Here is a 13538-nt window from a genome sequence, read left to right on the forward strand (position 1 = left end):
GTGCCATGAAGAATTAAGGTGGTGCTGCATGGGAAAGGGAGTTCAACCCAGTACTAGCAAGATGTACCTAATAAAGTGGACAGTGAGTGAAAATCAGTAAAAAAGTTTAAACACTTAAATTAAAAACAAACAAACAAAAAAACTCGGAAACTGGAAAGTTTTAGTAGGAAAGTGTAATGAACTCATTGGCTGGACCCAGACTAAGAATGAAATTCAAGTATCACAGCACTATGTGAACTCTCCAGTTCGCCATCAGTGGACATGTTCAGGTTTTGCCCCATGACATCACAGATTACATATGGCTTACTTAACATTAAAGGAAGAAAGAAATGTGTGTGGGAGGGCCCTTTTCATTTCACCATCAGACCTGACACGATCTTGTTGTGACTCCACTAAAGCAAACAACGTTGTAATGCACATGCAGCCAACACCCTCAACTGGAGATCTGAATCACTAGATCTAGGTCACACACACACTGCGAGGCCCATTTTTCTTCTTCATCTGACACACAATGTGTGGCCACACCCGATTCTTAAACGTAACCTTTTGTAGTGAAGCAAGAATAAATGTTACATCCTGTGAATTAGCTATATTTTAGAGACACACGGGGGGGGGGGGGGGGGTGATCATCATCACTCAGATGATGATAACAGCTTCTAAAAGAACCTCATTTATGTAGATTCTCACTCCTTTGAATGATGAAGTACCATAAAAACCTTTCCGAAAGGTCAGTATTAGTGCAGTGTCACTGAGGAGCTCTCACACACGTTAGTTTCAGGTCATGTCATTTCATGCCACAAATAAAAAGAGAGGAAGCAAATTCACATAATGTGACTGGTCTCAGTGCCAGAAAAAGGAAAGCTTTCTCTTTTTTATAAAAGGAATAAATAGATTTGAAAAAGCCAAATGTCTTAATGATGGCATAATGGCTCTGAGCCTGCAGCTACTGAGGACAATCACTGTGTGCTTTAGAGCAAGAGTTCAGTGACACCAGCAAGGCCGATGACGTCAGTAGAGGCAGTTATATAACTGCTGCTGAACATTTTGTCTGTCATAGTTACAAGGCCAAAGAGGGTGACATGAATACCAGTCATACTCTCAGGAGTCATGTGCAACATAGTTCCACTGGCCAAAGGAAGAAAAAGGCAAGCAGGCCTCGGTATAGAGGGGTATGGAACAAAAGGGAACGCTCTGATTAATGATAACAGTCTGCATGTCTGTCTTATGTCTGCCCTTACGGCTATAAATGCTTCCACATTATCTTCTTACTGGAGATTGATCAAGAATTCACAAGTCTAAAAATTCCCAAACAGCACATCAGACCAACAGGTCAAAAGAGTCTAAAGATGATAAAACAGAGAAAATAAGACTGGGATGTGTCTGCAAAGTTTGCTAAAAACTATAACAGTTTGAACAAACACTACAAATAGAAATTATTTAGACATACACAGTAGGCCGCACAAGATTATCAACAAACAAAAAACCTGAAAAAAATCATCATTTAGAGAAGTTCATAATTTAAAACTGTCAGTTTCACTTGGTATTAATTTAATTTAATGGCGACTGTTGCTTCTAGCACCATCGAAGATAAACCCTGTAGCAATAAATGGTGTAAATAAACAGTGGCTTTTGGCCTTAACCCAAATACTGTTACACACTGTACTGACACCTCTGCCATCACTGATTATCCTTATAGGCCACTTTCTTAACTGGGTCTTTTATTGATTCCTAAACAAATTTTATCAGAGGAAATAAGCAGAATTCCACAGAGTCAGTATAACAATTTCATTATCACTGTCACAAAAATATGCCAGCACTGATATAAGGAAATGATAAGGTGTGTGCCATGTGATCCCATGGACCATTTAGTACAAGCTTTCAACTGGAACCATTTCTTACTTCCCATCAGGAGTCATTGTTCTCTGAAATATGTTACCTAAGAATCAGAAATACCGGACAACAGCGATCTAAAGCCAACAAATAAAGGCTGTGGATTGGCCTTTAAAGGGTAAGCGTCACTTCAATGTTTTTATAATCATTTTAACTAAGTAATTTGACTGATTTTTATTGGACAATACACATTTCACATGCATTCAAAGTTGCTAAATATAGTTGTTCGCCTATATTTGACTGTAAAGCTAAATTGTGGCTGCTTTAAAGCCAGCTGTCTGCAACAGAAAGGCTCTGAAATATTCTCTGCCCAGCTGTGACAGATGGTATACAGAATTTGCAAAGACACTTACTTCTTACACCAACCATAACCTGAGAATCAGTGCCTTAGCAAAATCATGTAACATGGAACTTGAGGCAAAGAGTGGAAATAAAGTTCCACTAAAAAAAAAAAAGCCTACACAAAGGAGCCGACAAGTTAATGTGTTTATGTATTTTCTGGCAGCAGTCCATTTTTAATAGCGTATGGTTGAGGCGAATACATCAAAAAATAAACCACACTATATATATATATTTTTTTTAAAAGCACAATCTCTTGCCATTTATTACTTTAAATTAATTTTATACCTGAGATAGCAATATCTCACTCAAGGCCATAGTGCTTTAGAGAATATCGGCATGGCTGTGGCCTTGTCCCTGCAAACCATTCAGAGCTGTACTAATATTCAATAAACAGCACTCACTCTTGTGTGATATTGCTTGATTAAGCTGTCTCAGACCAAGGATGATGCCCTCTAGTTTGATAGTGAATCACTGAAGCAATTTCCCTGGTTCCAGCTTCTCAAATGTAAGCCTTCGCTGCTTTTTTCCAGTTTGCACCCAACTTGGTTTGATATAAATCATAATTGTGGTTTTTCTATATTTTTATTAACCAATTATAATTGGGCCTTAAAGAAACAGCCCTATTTGAATTTTAGGATTATAGATTCTGTACAGATTTTACCATTAAAACATAAACATGTTCGCTTCAACAACAATATTCAGCTACTGTAGCAAGAACCATTAATCTGAAAAATTCAAATTCCATTATAACTTTAAGATATAAAGTTCAATTAAATTTCAAGACGTTTGGAAGGTTTTTTTCCCCAAGTTCAGCTGCAAAAGCCAACTAACACCTTGATGAAACTAATCCTCATGGGGACAATCCCAGGAAGAGAAAGACAACGAGTTATGTCTGCCACAGGGGATAAGTTCATTAGAGTTACCAGCATCTCACATTAGAGACACATTACTTCCCAGAGTTCAAGTAGCGGACACACATTAACACCAAATATTCGGATGAGACTGCGTAAACTGGGCCTTAAGGGTTGATTCCTATGGGTTACCAATTCCAACAAGTAATAAAAAGACACAATAGGACAAAGAAATACCCTGAATGAACCAATGAAAAACTGCATTTTGTTCTCATAAGTGTAAATTTGAGATTTTTGGTTCAAATTGCTGCATCTTTGCAAGACTTTGCTGTTGACAGCTGTTGGAGATTCGTTCAAAATTAATGGCAACACTGCTTTCCCAGCAGAGCTAACATAACATCATGGTCTGAGCTCAGTTTGTTTGTCATTGTGACAAAGATCCAAAACACATCTCCAGGAAATGAAAGGCTATAACTACTAAGATATAGAGCAATAGAGCGCAACATCAGAAAGCTCAGCTAACAGAAAGCTGATATGATCTGGGGTAACATCGGGGTCAGCAAGTGCACAGCAATAAAACTATTCCCTTTGACAACTTCATTAGACTTGGACACTAAATTAAGAATTCAAAGGTGTTGCTTTAGCAAGAAATTCTGGCTCTTTAGAAGAAGGTGGTTCAAGACTTTTGCACTGTACATGTATCTAAATAAAAAATGTTTTCCATAAATACAACCGACTATAATAACATTGTTGCAGAAATGCTGTTGTTTGTGATGTGGTTTGACTGAGTTAATTACTTCTTGTAATTGGCTCCATTGTCCTTCGGTCACTTGGTTGTAAGATTATGGTCATTAAACTTTAACTACAGTTGAAGGAAGTTCCTAGAGAAGCCACAGTGATTTCAGGTTTAGTTAACTTCCTTAACATTCAGCTCTGTCCTAAACAAGGTTATTATAGTTAACTTAGACATAAAACTGGATGTGAAAAAATATATATAAATATCAAATTTTTAATATAATATAGTTAAAAAATAAACAAATTAATTAAAATACTATAATAATAATAACAATTTGACTGACACTTTAAATAAACTAATTTCATTTTTTCACCCTGGTGTTTACGACAGAATTGCCTAATTTCCTTCGGGATTAATAAAGTATTCTGATTCTGATTGGCTGTTGGGGAAGTTCATTAAAAATCACTGTGGCTTTTGTAGGAGACAAGTGAGCCATGGACAATGGGGCCAATTACGAGAAGTCTCAGTCAAACCACAACACAAACAACAGCATTTCTGGAACAATGTTGCGATAGTCAGTTGCATTTATAGATTTATAGACTGTAAAAGTCTTTAACAACCCTTCAATTCTCAATATTTTGCTTCCAAGGAGCCAGCCTTTCTTATAATTTTTGGATTTGAGTAGCAGTTCTCCAGGCTAGGAAGGTTTTTTAAAGAGGAGTCATTTCTCTTGTTAATTCATTACGTCACTTCACACTGAGACAATCAAGCATAAAAATGGACCTAACTCAAAGGATGACCCAGTTGTGTTCTCACATAACAGACAACTGAGCAAATAATCAATTTTAACAAGTATCTTTAGGAACTTTAATAGAAGCCTGTTGAAAAACACATTTTTTTCCCATTTCTTTAGGTGAATCTATGAAAAAGAAAAACATAGCACATTTTCAACATGAATAAAATTGTTTTTTTACACTAACAAAATTATTTCCAAGGAGCTGTTAGCTGTACAAAATTGGCATATCTCGCTTTGTGTCCTTAAAAGCTTTTGAGAGAAATGAAAAAGTCGAAGTGAAACAACAAGAGCTGTTGTTGGTAAGAAGCAGTGAAAGTCTAGCTCTGATAGAAATTACAAATACTCTGAATGCCTCTTTCATGTAGTCAGGGAGCCTGTTTCCCATCTCTCTCAGCTTTTTTTCTGTTTTATTACCTCGAACTTACCTATTTAAATGTTTTGGCTGCTGCTCTGTCCAAGTACGCATGCCACTGTGGTGCTCATGTCTGCTTTTCTTGATGTCTGTGGAAATAACTGGCTAACCTAAAGTCTTACATTGTATTTGTATGCCTTCTAGTTTTCTGTGGAAGATTTTATATCAATATGGTTTGTTAAAGAAAAAAGCAAAACACCGTGATAAGACTTGAAGTCAATGTCAGTACTGAGACAATAAGGCCAAAATGAGCTAATCACACACAAAAAGATGACACCTCTGGTGTTCGGAGGTAAGCGGGACTTGGTTATTTGCAACCTCTGATCTATTAATCAACCTGTTGTGAGATTACACCCCATTTCATGTGTTTGTGATGAATCATCATGGGTTGAACATTCAACATTCATTCTATGTGGAGCGCGGCTCTGTTTTCTTAAAGAGACAGAAAGCAGGAGGAGTCCCTTTGCTGTAACACAGACCTACACCATTTGTGCATGCCCAGTCACACTAAGCAGCTCTAGCAATATTCAGACTAGCTTTCAGTTTAAGCTTGCAGGACATGGCCCAGTAACCTACTTTCCCCACAACATGCTCTGTAACATCAGAGAAGAGGCTATGTGTCATCAGTTAACTAACCTTCACCACAGCATAGTTTCAGCAAAGAGATGAAAGAAGAAGAAAAAATCACAGACACTAATCAGAGTTATATGTCAGGACAGAAATGTCTACAAGGCCCCATGCTCAGTTTATACTTAAAGGTGAAATAAATCCAGATAGAACTTATAATATAACTTATATTCCCTGCATTTAAAGGTCTCCGGGGGAGGAGACTAAAACTAAAAAAAGACCACATGAAGAAGATTAGAGAAGAAAACTTTCAATTTGAGAGCAGAAAAGTCTCAAATTGCCATTCCACTGAGTACAGGGCAAGCGAATTACATTACAATAAATGTTGGTTATAAAAAAACAAACAGATGTGTAACATTTGTGGCAGCATTTCTCAAAACTCTGAAATCCTTGTTTGACTCGAACACATCTTAGCAGAACCTTAGCAGATTGGGTTTCCCTTTTTTCTTCTGTGCACAGACTCGTGTATCAGGTGATCAGCACTGTTAATGGTTAAACCCCACTACCTGACACCCTCAAACCAGTCTTCTGGGTTACCACACACAAAAAAAACCGAAACACCCACACAGTCTGACAGCTGTGTCAGTGGTGCACAGTGCACCACTGACACAGCTGGTCCAGGCTCACTCTACATTTGTTTATCACCCAGAAGCCAAATTTTTTAGTCTGACAAGTAGTGGATGGCCTTCTCCATGATACCTGTCAGTTACTGGAAGCTGTAAAAGGATTGTGATTGACTCCTATATACTGTTTTTATAGTGGTAGACCTAATGCCAAAAGTGGAATCCACAACGTTTTCAAGCTCACCGTGTAACAATGTTCTGATTGTCCCATTTAGCAGCAGGATTAGAATTGGCTGAAGGGAGAAGAAGACAGCATGAGTCATGAGGCAGGCCCAAATGTTTAGCAGCACGATATAAAGAGGAGCATATGGTGCAATGAACAGCCCAGTTCAGTCAGTCATGGAACAGCCTCATCCTGCCCCGCTCAGCTGTCAGCACACATCCTCATCACTGCTCATGGCTCCTGGGCCAACCTCAGCACTGACACAGCAAGCCGGAAAAATGGCACAAGCCTCAACACGAGTGTAAGTAGATGGACACACAGGATAATCTTTTAGACTCTGACAGCAGCACACTTTGGAGCAAAGATAAAAAACAACCAAAATGCCCCGGATCCCTGGCTCTGGGTTTTGTTTCGCATCAGGTCCCCGAACTACAGCTGTGACTGACATAGCATCGGTCATTCAGATCAGACATTCAGATGTATATCAGAGCTGATTTTACTAGGACAAGTGTCTTGGCTTATCAGACTCTAGTTTGTTTGTCTGTTCGTGCCAATTAAGCCACATTCATATTTCATTCCTCATATTTCAAATCACACACACACACACACACACACACACACACACACACACACACACACACACACACACACACAAGAATCTTCCTTTTTCAGATGGAGTCAAGTGTCTCCATATGGAAAAAACTGACATTTCAGAGCTAGGTCAGCACATAGGTTCCATTATACAGTAGTTACTGCACTTACTAAGATTCTTACACAGCTTCCCACAATATAATGATTATAACACACACTAAAGGACTAAGACTTTCTTCACTTAGTAAACAGAAATTAAAAAAAAAAACAGTCTAAACAGTTATGTATGTGTTTGATTGGGACATAAAGAAGCAGATATACCATCTATTGATATTATAAACACTGTGAAACAGACTGAGCCAGGAGAAGAGGGTAGCTACTAAAAACAACTTTTTAAAATATTATTATTATTTGAAAGTTTCCAATTTGAAGCCACATTTATAACAACCGTAACAAGTAACGAGCACAAAGCCGGACACTCACCTTATTCTGCCGAATAATGATCCAAACAGGAGCGGCTGTATGTGTTTGTGAGTCTGGGTTTTAACAAATAAAACTCAGACGTGTTACATTCCAGAAAGTTGCTCACATGTGAAACTGCACTGCAGTCTGCTAACGATTCCTGCCGCTGTCTGTATTTAGGCTGCAGCACGCTGCTGAGGTGACCCAGCCTACAAACCTCACACGTTCATTAGAGCGCGCTGGTCAGTCCGCCTCCTGTCCGCGGACTCATGCAGGCTGAATGAAGAGCCTCCGGCAGCTATGGCAAGCCGTTAGAGCCATAAATCGCCACTTTCCTAACCCGTTTGGTTAAGAAATGGCGTAAAAAACGCCGTTTAATTATTCAAAACGCCGAAAAAAGCGGCGTTCTGTTCCGACAAACGCCGCTTTTTCCGCCACTCGGATGGCGCCCTGAACGCACCATCCGAGTGACGTAAAAAGCGGCGTTCAAAGACAGACGGAAACGCCGTTTTTTACGCTACTCGGCACAAAACGCCGTTTTTATGCATCTTTGAACGGCGTTTTTTACGGCGTTCTCTGCCAGCTGTAACGGCGTTTAAAACGGCGTTTTATTGAAATTATGCAGGGCACTCCCCATGGTTCCCTCATCCAATTACTTTCAACTCATTTCACCCAATCAAAGAAGAGGAAGTGCAGACCACACTAATGCATCACCGATTCACCTTGCTGCTAAGTGATTGCCTATTCAGTACCAGTGCTTGTCACAGTATTCACTTGTATTATAATCCCACTATGCATTTTGATGTGTTTAAGGCATGATCGAGCAAACAAACGACAGAATACTTTTTCTGAAACCTTAACTGTGTTACCTGTTATGGCAGCTAACAGGTAATGAGCAGAGCTAGCTCTGCTCATTTCTGAGCTTCTTTCTTATTTTCCTCTTTACTTCTCTTAACCTTTAACTTATGTTTTAGCAATCAGATCCTGCCATCTTGCATTACCGCTTCGTGCTAGTTATGTTGACTTTTCTCTTCTTTTGTCTCCACTTTTTTCACCCGTGTTTGGACACTCGGCGCATGGCTCCTTTGTTTACATTAGGGATCAGCTGTTAGCGCTGCGCCCTGCAGCTGCGCTACCGGCAGACAGACCCTACATCCCCAGTGAGGGAAGAAACGGGGGTGATGTCTCCCGAGGACACCTCACACACCATCTCTCCTTCCTGTAATCACTTTAAATGTCTCTCGTCTTGTCCGCCCGCAGCAGCTGGAAGCCGGGCAGCCTACTCACAGAGGGAGTACCGGGATACTGCCACTGTGACCGGGTTAGCGTCATTAGCTCCTCAATCATATCAGGGAGCGATCTCACATTTAAAGTGATTACAGGAAGGAGAGATGGTGTGTGAGGTGTCCTCGGGAGACATCACCCCCGTTTCTTCCCTCACTGGGGATGTAGGGTCTGTCTGCCGGTAGCGCAGCTGCAGGGCACAGCGCTAACAGCTGATCCCTAATGTAAACAAAGGAGCCATGCGCCGAGTGTCCAAACACGGGTGAAAAAAGTGGAGACAAAAGAAGAGAAAAGTCAACATAACTAGCACGAAGCGGTAATGCAAGATGGCAGGATCTGATTGCTAAAACATAAGTTAAAGGTTAAGAGAAGTAAAGAGGAAAATAAGAAAGAAGCTCAGAAATGAGCAGAGCTAGCTCTGCTCATTACCTGTTAGCTGCCATAACAGGTAACACAGTTAAGGTTTCAGAAAAAGTATTCTGTCGTTTGTTTGCTCGATCATGCCTTAAACACATCAAAATGCATAGTGGGATTATAATACAAGTGAATACTGTGACAAGCACTGGTACTGAATAGGCAATCACTTAGCAGCAAGGTGAATCGGTGATGCATTAGTGTGGTCTGCACTTCCTCTTCTTTGATTGGGTGAAATGAGTTGAAAGTAATTGGATGAGGGAACCATGGGGAGTGCCCTGCATAATTTCAATAAAACGCCGTTTTAAACGCCGTTACAGCTGGCAGAGAACGCCGTAAAAAACGCCGTTCAAAGATGCATAAAAACGGCGTTTTGTGCCGAGTAGCGTAAAAAACGGCGTTTCCGTCTGTCTTTGAACGCCGCTTTTTACGTCACTCGGATGGTGCGTTCAGGGCGCCATCCGAGTGGCGGAAAAAGCGGCGTTTGTCGGAACAGAACGCCGCTTTTTTCGGCGTTTTGAATAATTAAACGGCGTTTTTTACGCCATTTCTTAACCAAACGGGTTAGGAAAGTGGCGATTTATGGCTCTAACGGCTTGCCATAGGCAGCAGCCAGTGTGCGGCCGCGCTCACAGCCCCGCCCACTGGTCCACATACTATATTAAGTTACGTGAGCAGGCTGGTTGCAGTCTGCCGAAGAGCGGAGGCGGTCTTTTAAGCCCCGCCTGTTCTCACGACGTCATTGGAGGAAAGTGCCATCCAATACCGCCCTCTCCATAGGGTTACCGTAAGGGGGCGTGGCTGGACCTCCATCCAGCCTTTCAGTTGTCTGCGTTTGGGGGTTTCTCGGCCAACCAACACTACAGGTAGATTATCGCGTGGGTGCAACACAACTGAAGATTTTAAGGCGTTTTGAAGATCACATTTTGGCTGTTTCACACACCACTGTTCGGCTTATTTGTGTGACTCGTGGTCTCTGGGTCAGCCACAGAGACCACGTAAAGTTTGTTGGTCTGAGAGGCGCACCACTGAGTCGTACCTGTCCCCTACTTTCTCCTCAGTCCAACCAATCAGTGGACGCTGCAGCGCCACCTTTAGTTCAGTGCGTAATATCTGCATGGGTAAACTGCTAAGGGTGCAACAGCTCAAATGAGTCACTCCAGTATATGCAGTTGGTTGAGGCTGAAAGAGTTGTACCTCACTGAGTTTCTCTGGTTTGCTATTTTACATTACAGCTATAGCATTACAGGTCACTACTCATGCATACCATGCATACTTCACATACAATGAAAATGGTTGAGATGTTAGTGGATAAGCAGATATGCTTTTAAATGCTGTGTTGTAGGTCAAAGCAACTGGGGTCCAAACATCTGTCAGTCTAGAATTGTCCTGCCCAGAGCCCAGACCTGAACATTATTGAAGCGGTGTGGGATCACCCTGACAGTGAACATCCAAAGAAGAGCTTTGAACGTCCTTCAAGAACCCTTGGAGAACTATTCCTGAAGAAGAAAGCTGCCTAAGAGAGTTTAGATTGACTTTCAAGCTCATTACAATTGTGAAAACTCTGTTTTTGCCCTATATACTCTATGTTCTTGTTTGTACAAAAATCACTGGACCTATTTTTCAGTTTCCAATCAAAATATAAAGAAATAACAGGTGGCTCTTTGCTTTTGCACAATGCTTTATTTAGAAATCTGCATTATTTCTAGGGTGGCATATAAACAGAAGAAAATTTATGTGACAGGAAAGGTTAACTCCTTTTGAAAAAGGCAGCTGAAGCACATGTTCAGATCACACTCCTGCAGATCAGTTCTGGAGGCATTTGTACAAAGTTAGACTGATTTGTGGTTTTTCCTATGTCTAAAGACAAGGTAGCATGTAACACTCTAAAACAATTCTGTTGTGAGAGTTGCATCCAAAGCATGATCAAATAGGCCAACACCCCCACTCCTTCACTTCATCTGTCAAAAGATATGCTGTCTAATAGACCTCTCACAGGATGTGTGTCTCTAAATCACTCCTCAGAGGGGAAACAAGGCCAAATGCTTCGAGTGGGTTAAGACATACTTGTATTTCACAGCGGACTGACTATTAAATAATGAATTTCGTTATTCATGACTGTAACAGAAGGGATGCTGCCAGAAGGGAGAATGACACCACAGCATATCAAATCATTTTCAGGCCACATAGATGTTTTGTCTGCAAAGAAAACTCTTTTGCAACTGCCTGCGAGAAACCGTGTGAGTCTGCCAGTCGTCGCACATCATTTTCCTTTATAATTTTCCCGGTGAATAGCTATTCATGAACAGGGCAAAGACCACATAGCTCTACGTGACGAGAAATAAATCTACACCATCCCTCCACTGTTATTCTATATATAAAAAGCTTTATCGTGGAGTCAAACCACACACATAAACACACACTCACACACAAAGAGTCCTCTTCAAACAATGACGAAGTGAACATAAGCTGCCAATTCTCTCAAAAGCAATATTTGAACAAACCACAGCAAACGGCAAGAGAACTTTTTTTTTCAATTTAACTGGAGATCACGAGGGAACCTTGAGAATGTACGTATGTGAGCGAGTACATGAAGCCACAACTCAAAAATCCAATAACAATCACAGCTTTGCTGCTGTGATCTGTGATGATGGGTGTTGTGTCAGCCAGCCGTGCACGGTGAGAAACTTCAAAAGAAGTTTATACGTGATCTTTGTTTGTTCATTTTTTGCTAGTTACAAAGAAGGAAAGCATAGGGTATTTATTTTCAGCTTCCCAAATAAAATAGTGACCTCACCTTGGTGGTTATTTGAGACTCAGACATGCTCTCAACCTTTCCATGAGTCTTTCTATCTAAGCCAATGAATGGAGCTTTTTCAGTTTTTAGATTTTCAAGGAATTGTGTGCAAGGTTCAGCTTCAGTATAACACCGATACATTCTGTGGTTTTTTGTGAACACGTGTGAATAATATACCATTAATGTTTACGCATGAACTATTTAAATACATAAGTCTGTCAAAAATGTGTGCTTCAAAAACATCTCATCATGAAAACATGTCAGGCTGTAAAACATGACTGTGCATCGCCCAGAAAACTTCACCCAGGGTGGCAGTAATAAAATAATGAAAATATATGTCTCAACAGTTCTGCATCATTTTGAGTAAAACTGCATAATTTAGTGTTACTTAATCTAAAAGTAAGAAAGGCCATGAGGTTTTCTCCTTCTTTCACTTACTCCCTTTAGGGGTCACCACAACAGATCAGTTGCCTCTCTTTTAACCTATGCACAACATCCTCTACACCATCTTTCAAAAGTACTTCCTATCTCCTTTTACTACCCAAATGGACGCATACTTCACCATAACGTGTTCTTACCCTGTTGTTTTATGTGGCTCATACAAATGAGAACAACCTTCCTTACAAAGATATTGCTGCAAGATGTTATGAACGAATCTGTAATTGACACAGGTGGATGGTTCGAAACTGTAAGCAAAGTACCAAAACTATGGCTTCATCCTAAACTGTTTACGCAGTCCTGCTACGAGCCGAGCCGCACTTATTATACTGGTGTGTTTATCAGAATCAGAATCAGAAAGGGTTTTATTGCCAAATGTTGAGCGGGTTTACAACATTAGGAAATTGCTGCGGTGCTTCAGTGCAAACATACTGTTATAAATTAAGCTTAAATAGACATGAAAATAAAAATGAGAATAAGAATTAAAAGTGCTAAGTAGATAGATAGATATATACATGATATATACATGAGTGCAGGTGGTGATCGGTGCCAAACATGGAATGATGCAGTGAACACAGCGTAGGGTCATGTGTTAGTGGTGGGAACAGTCATACGGTTATTGTTCATGTGTTCAAGAGCAGAGGGGAAGAAACTGTTCTTGTGGCGAGAGGTTCTGGTGCGAATGGACCGGAGCCTCCTGCCTGAGGGGAGCAGGTCAAACAGACTGTGTCCAGGGTGAGAAGGGTCAGCTGTGATCCGAGCTGCACGCCCCAGTGTCCTGGAGGTGTACAGGTCCTGCAGAGATGGGAGTCTGCAGCCAACCACCTTCTCAGCAGAGGGCACAACACGCTGCAGTCTCTGTTTGTCCCTGATAGTGGCTCCAGCGTACCACACGGTGATGGAGGAGGTGAGGATGGACTCGATGATTGCAGTGTAGAACTGCATCATCGTCCGTGTTGGCAGGTTGAATTTCTTCAGCTGCCTCAGGAAGGACATCCTCTGCTGGGCTTTCTTGATGACGGAGGTGATGGTGGGCTCCCACTTCAGGTCCTGGGTGATGGTGGTACCCAGGAAGCGGAATGAGTCCACAGAGGTGATGGGGGTGTCAGTCA

General features: G+C 41.0%; 1 protein-coding gene and 1 long non-coding RNA gene across 3 annotated transcripts in view; one reads left to right on the forward strand and one right to left on the reverse strand.

The window, feature by feature from the left end:
• The window catches only part of npas2 (neuronal PAS domain protein 2), a 43929-nt gene extending 36150 nt beyond the window's left edge, over positions 1-7779 (reverse strand). The window contains exon 1 of one of the 2 annotated variants that reach the window (XM_076889037.1): positions 7515-7779. The gene's annotated coding sequence lies outside the window, so the exon portion shown is untranslated. The remainder of the gene's footprint in view (positions 1-7514) is intronic. The other variant, XM_004573312.5, reaches the window with a different exon arrangement.
• LOC143420783 (uncharacterized) lies at positions 6622-10850 on the forward strand. The gene is made up of 2 exons (XR_013100523.1): positions 6622-6741; positions 10537-10850. It is a non-coding gene; the product is annotated as an uncharacterized LOC143420783 (long non-coding RNA).
• Positions 10851-13538: the final 2688 nt, after the last annotated feature.

The sequence above is a fragment of the Maylandia zebra genome, linkage group LG10, assembly GCF_041146795.1.
Source record: "Maylandia zebra isolate NMK-2024a linkage group LG10, Mzebra_GT3a, whole genome shotgun sequence".
Lineage (NCBI taxonomy): Eukaryota > Metazoa > Chordata > Actinopteri > Cichliformes > Cichlidae > Maylandia > Maylandia zebra.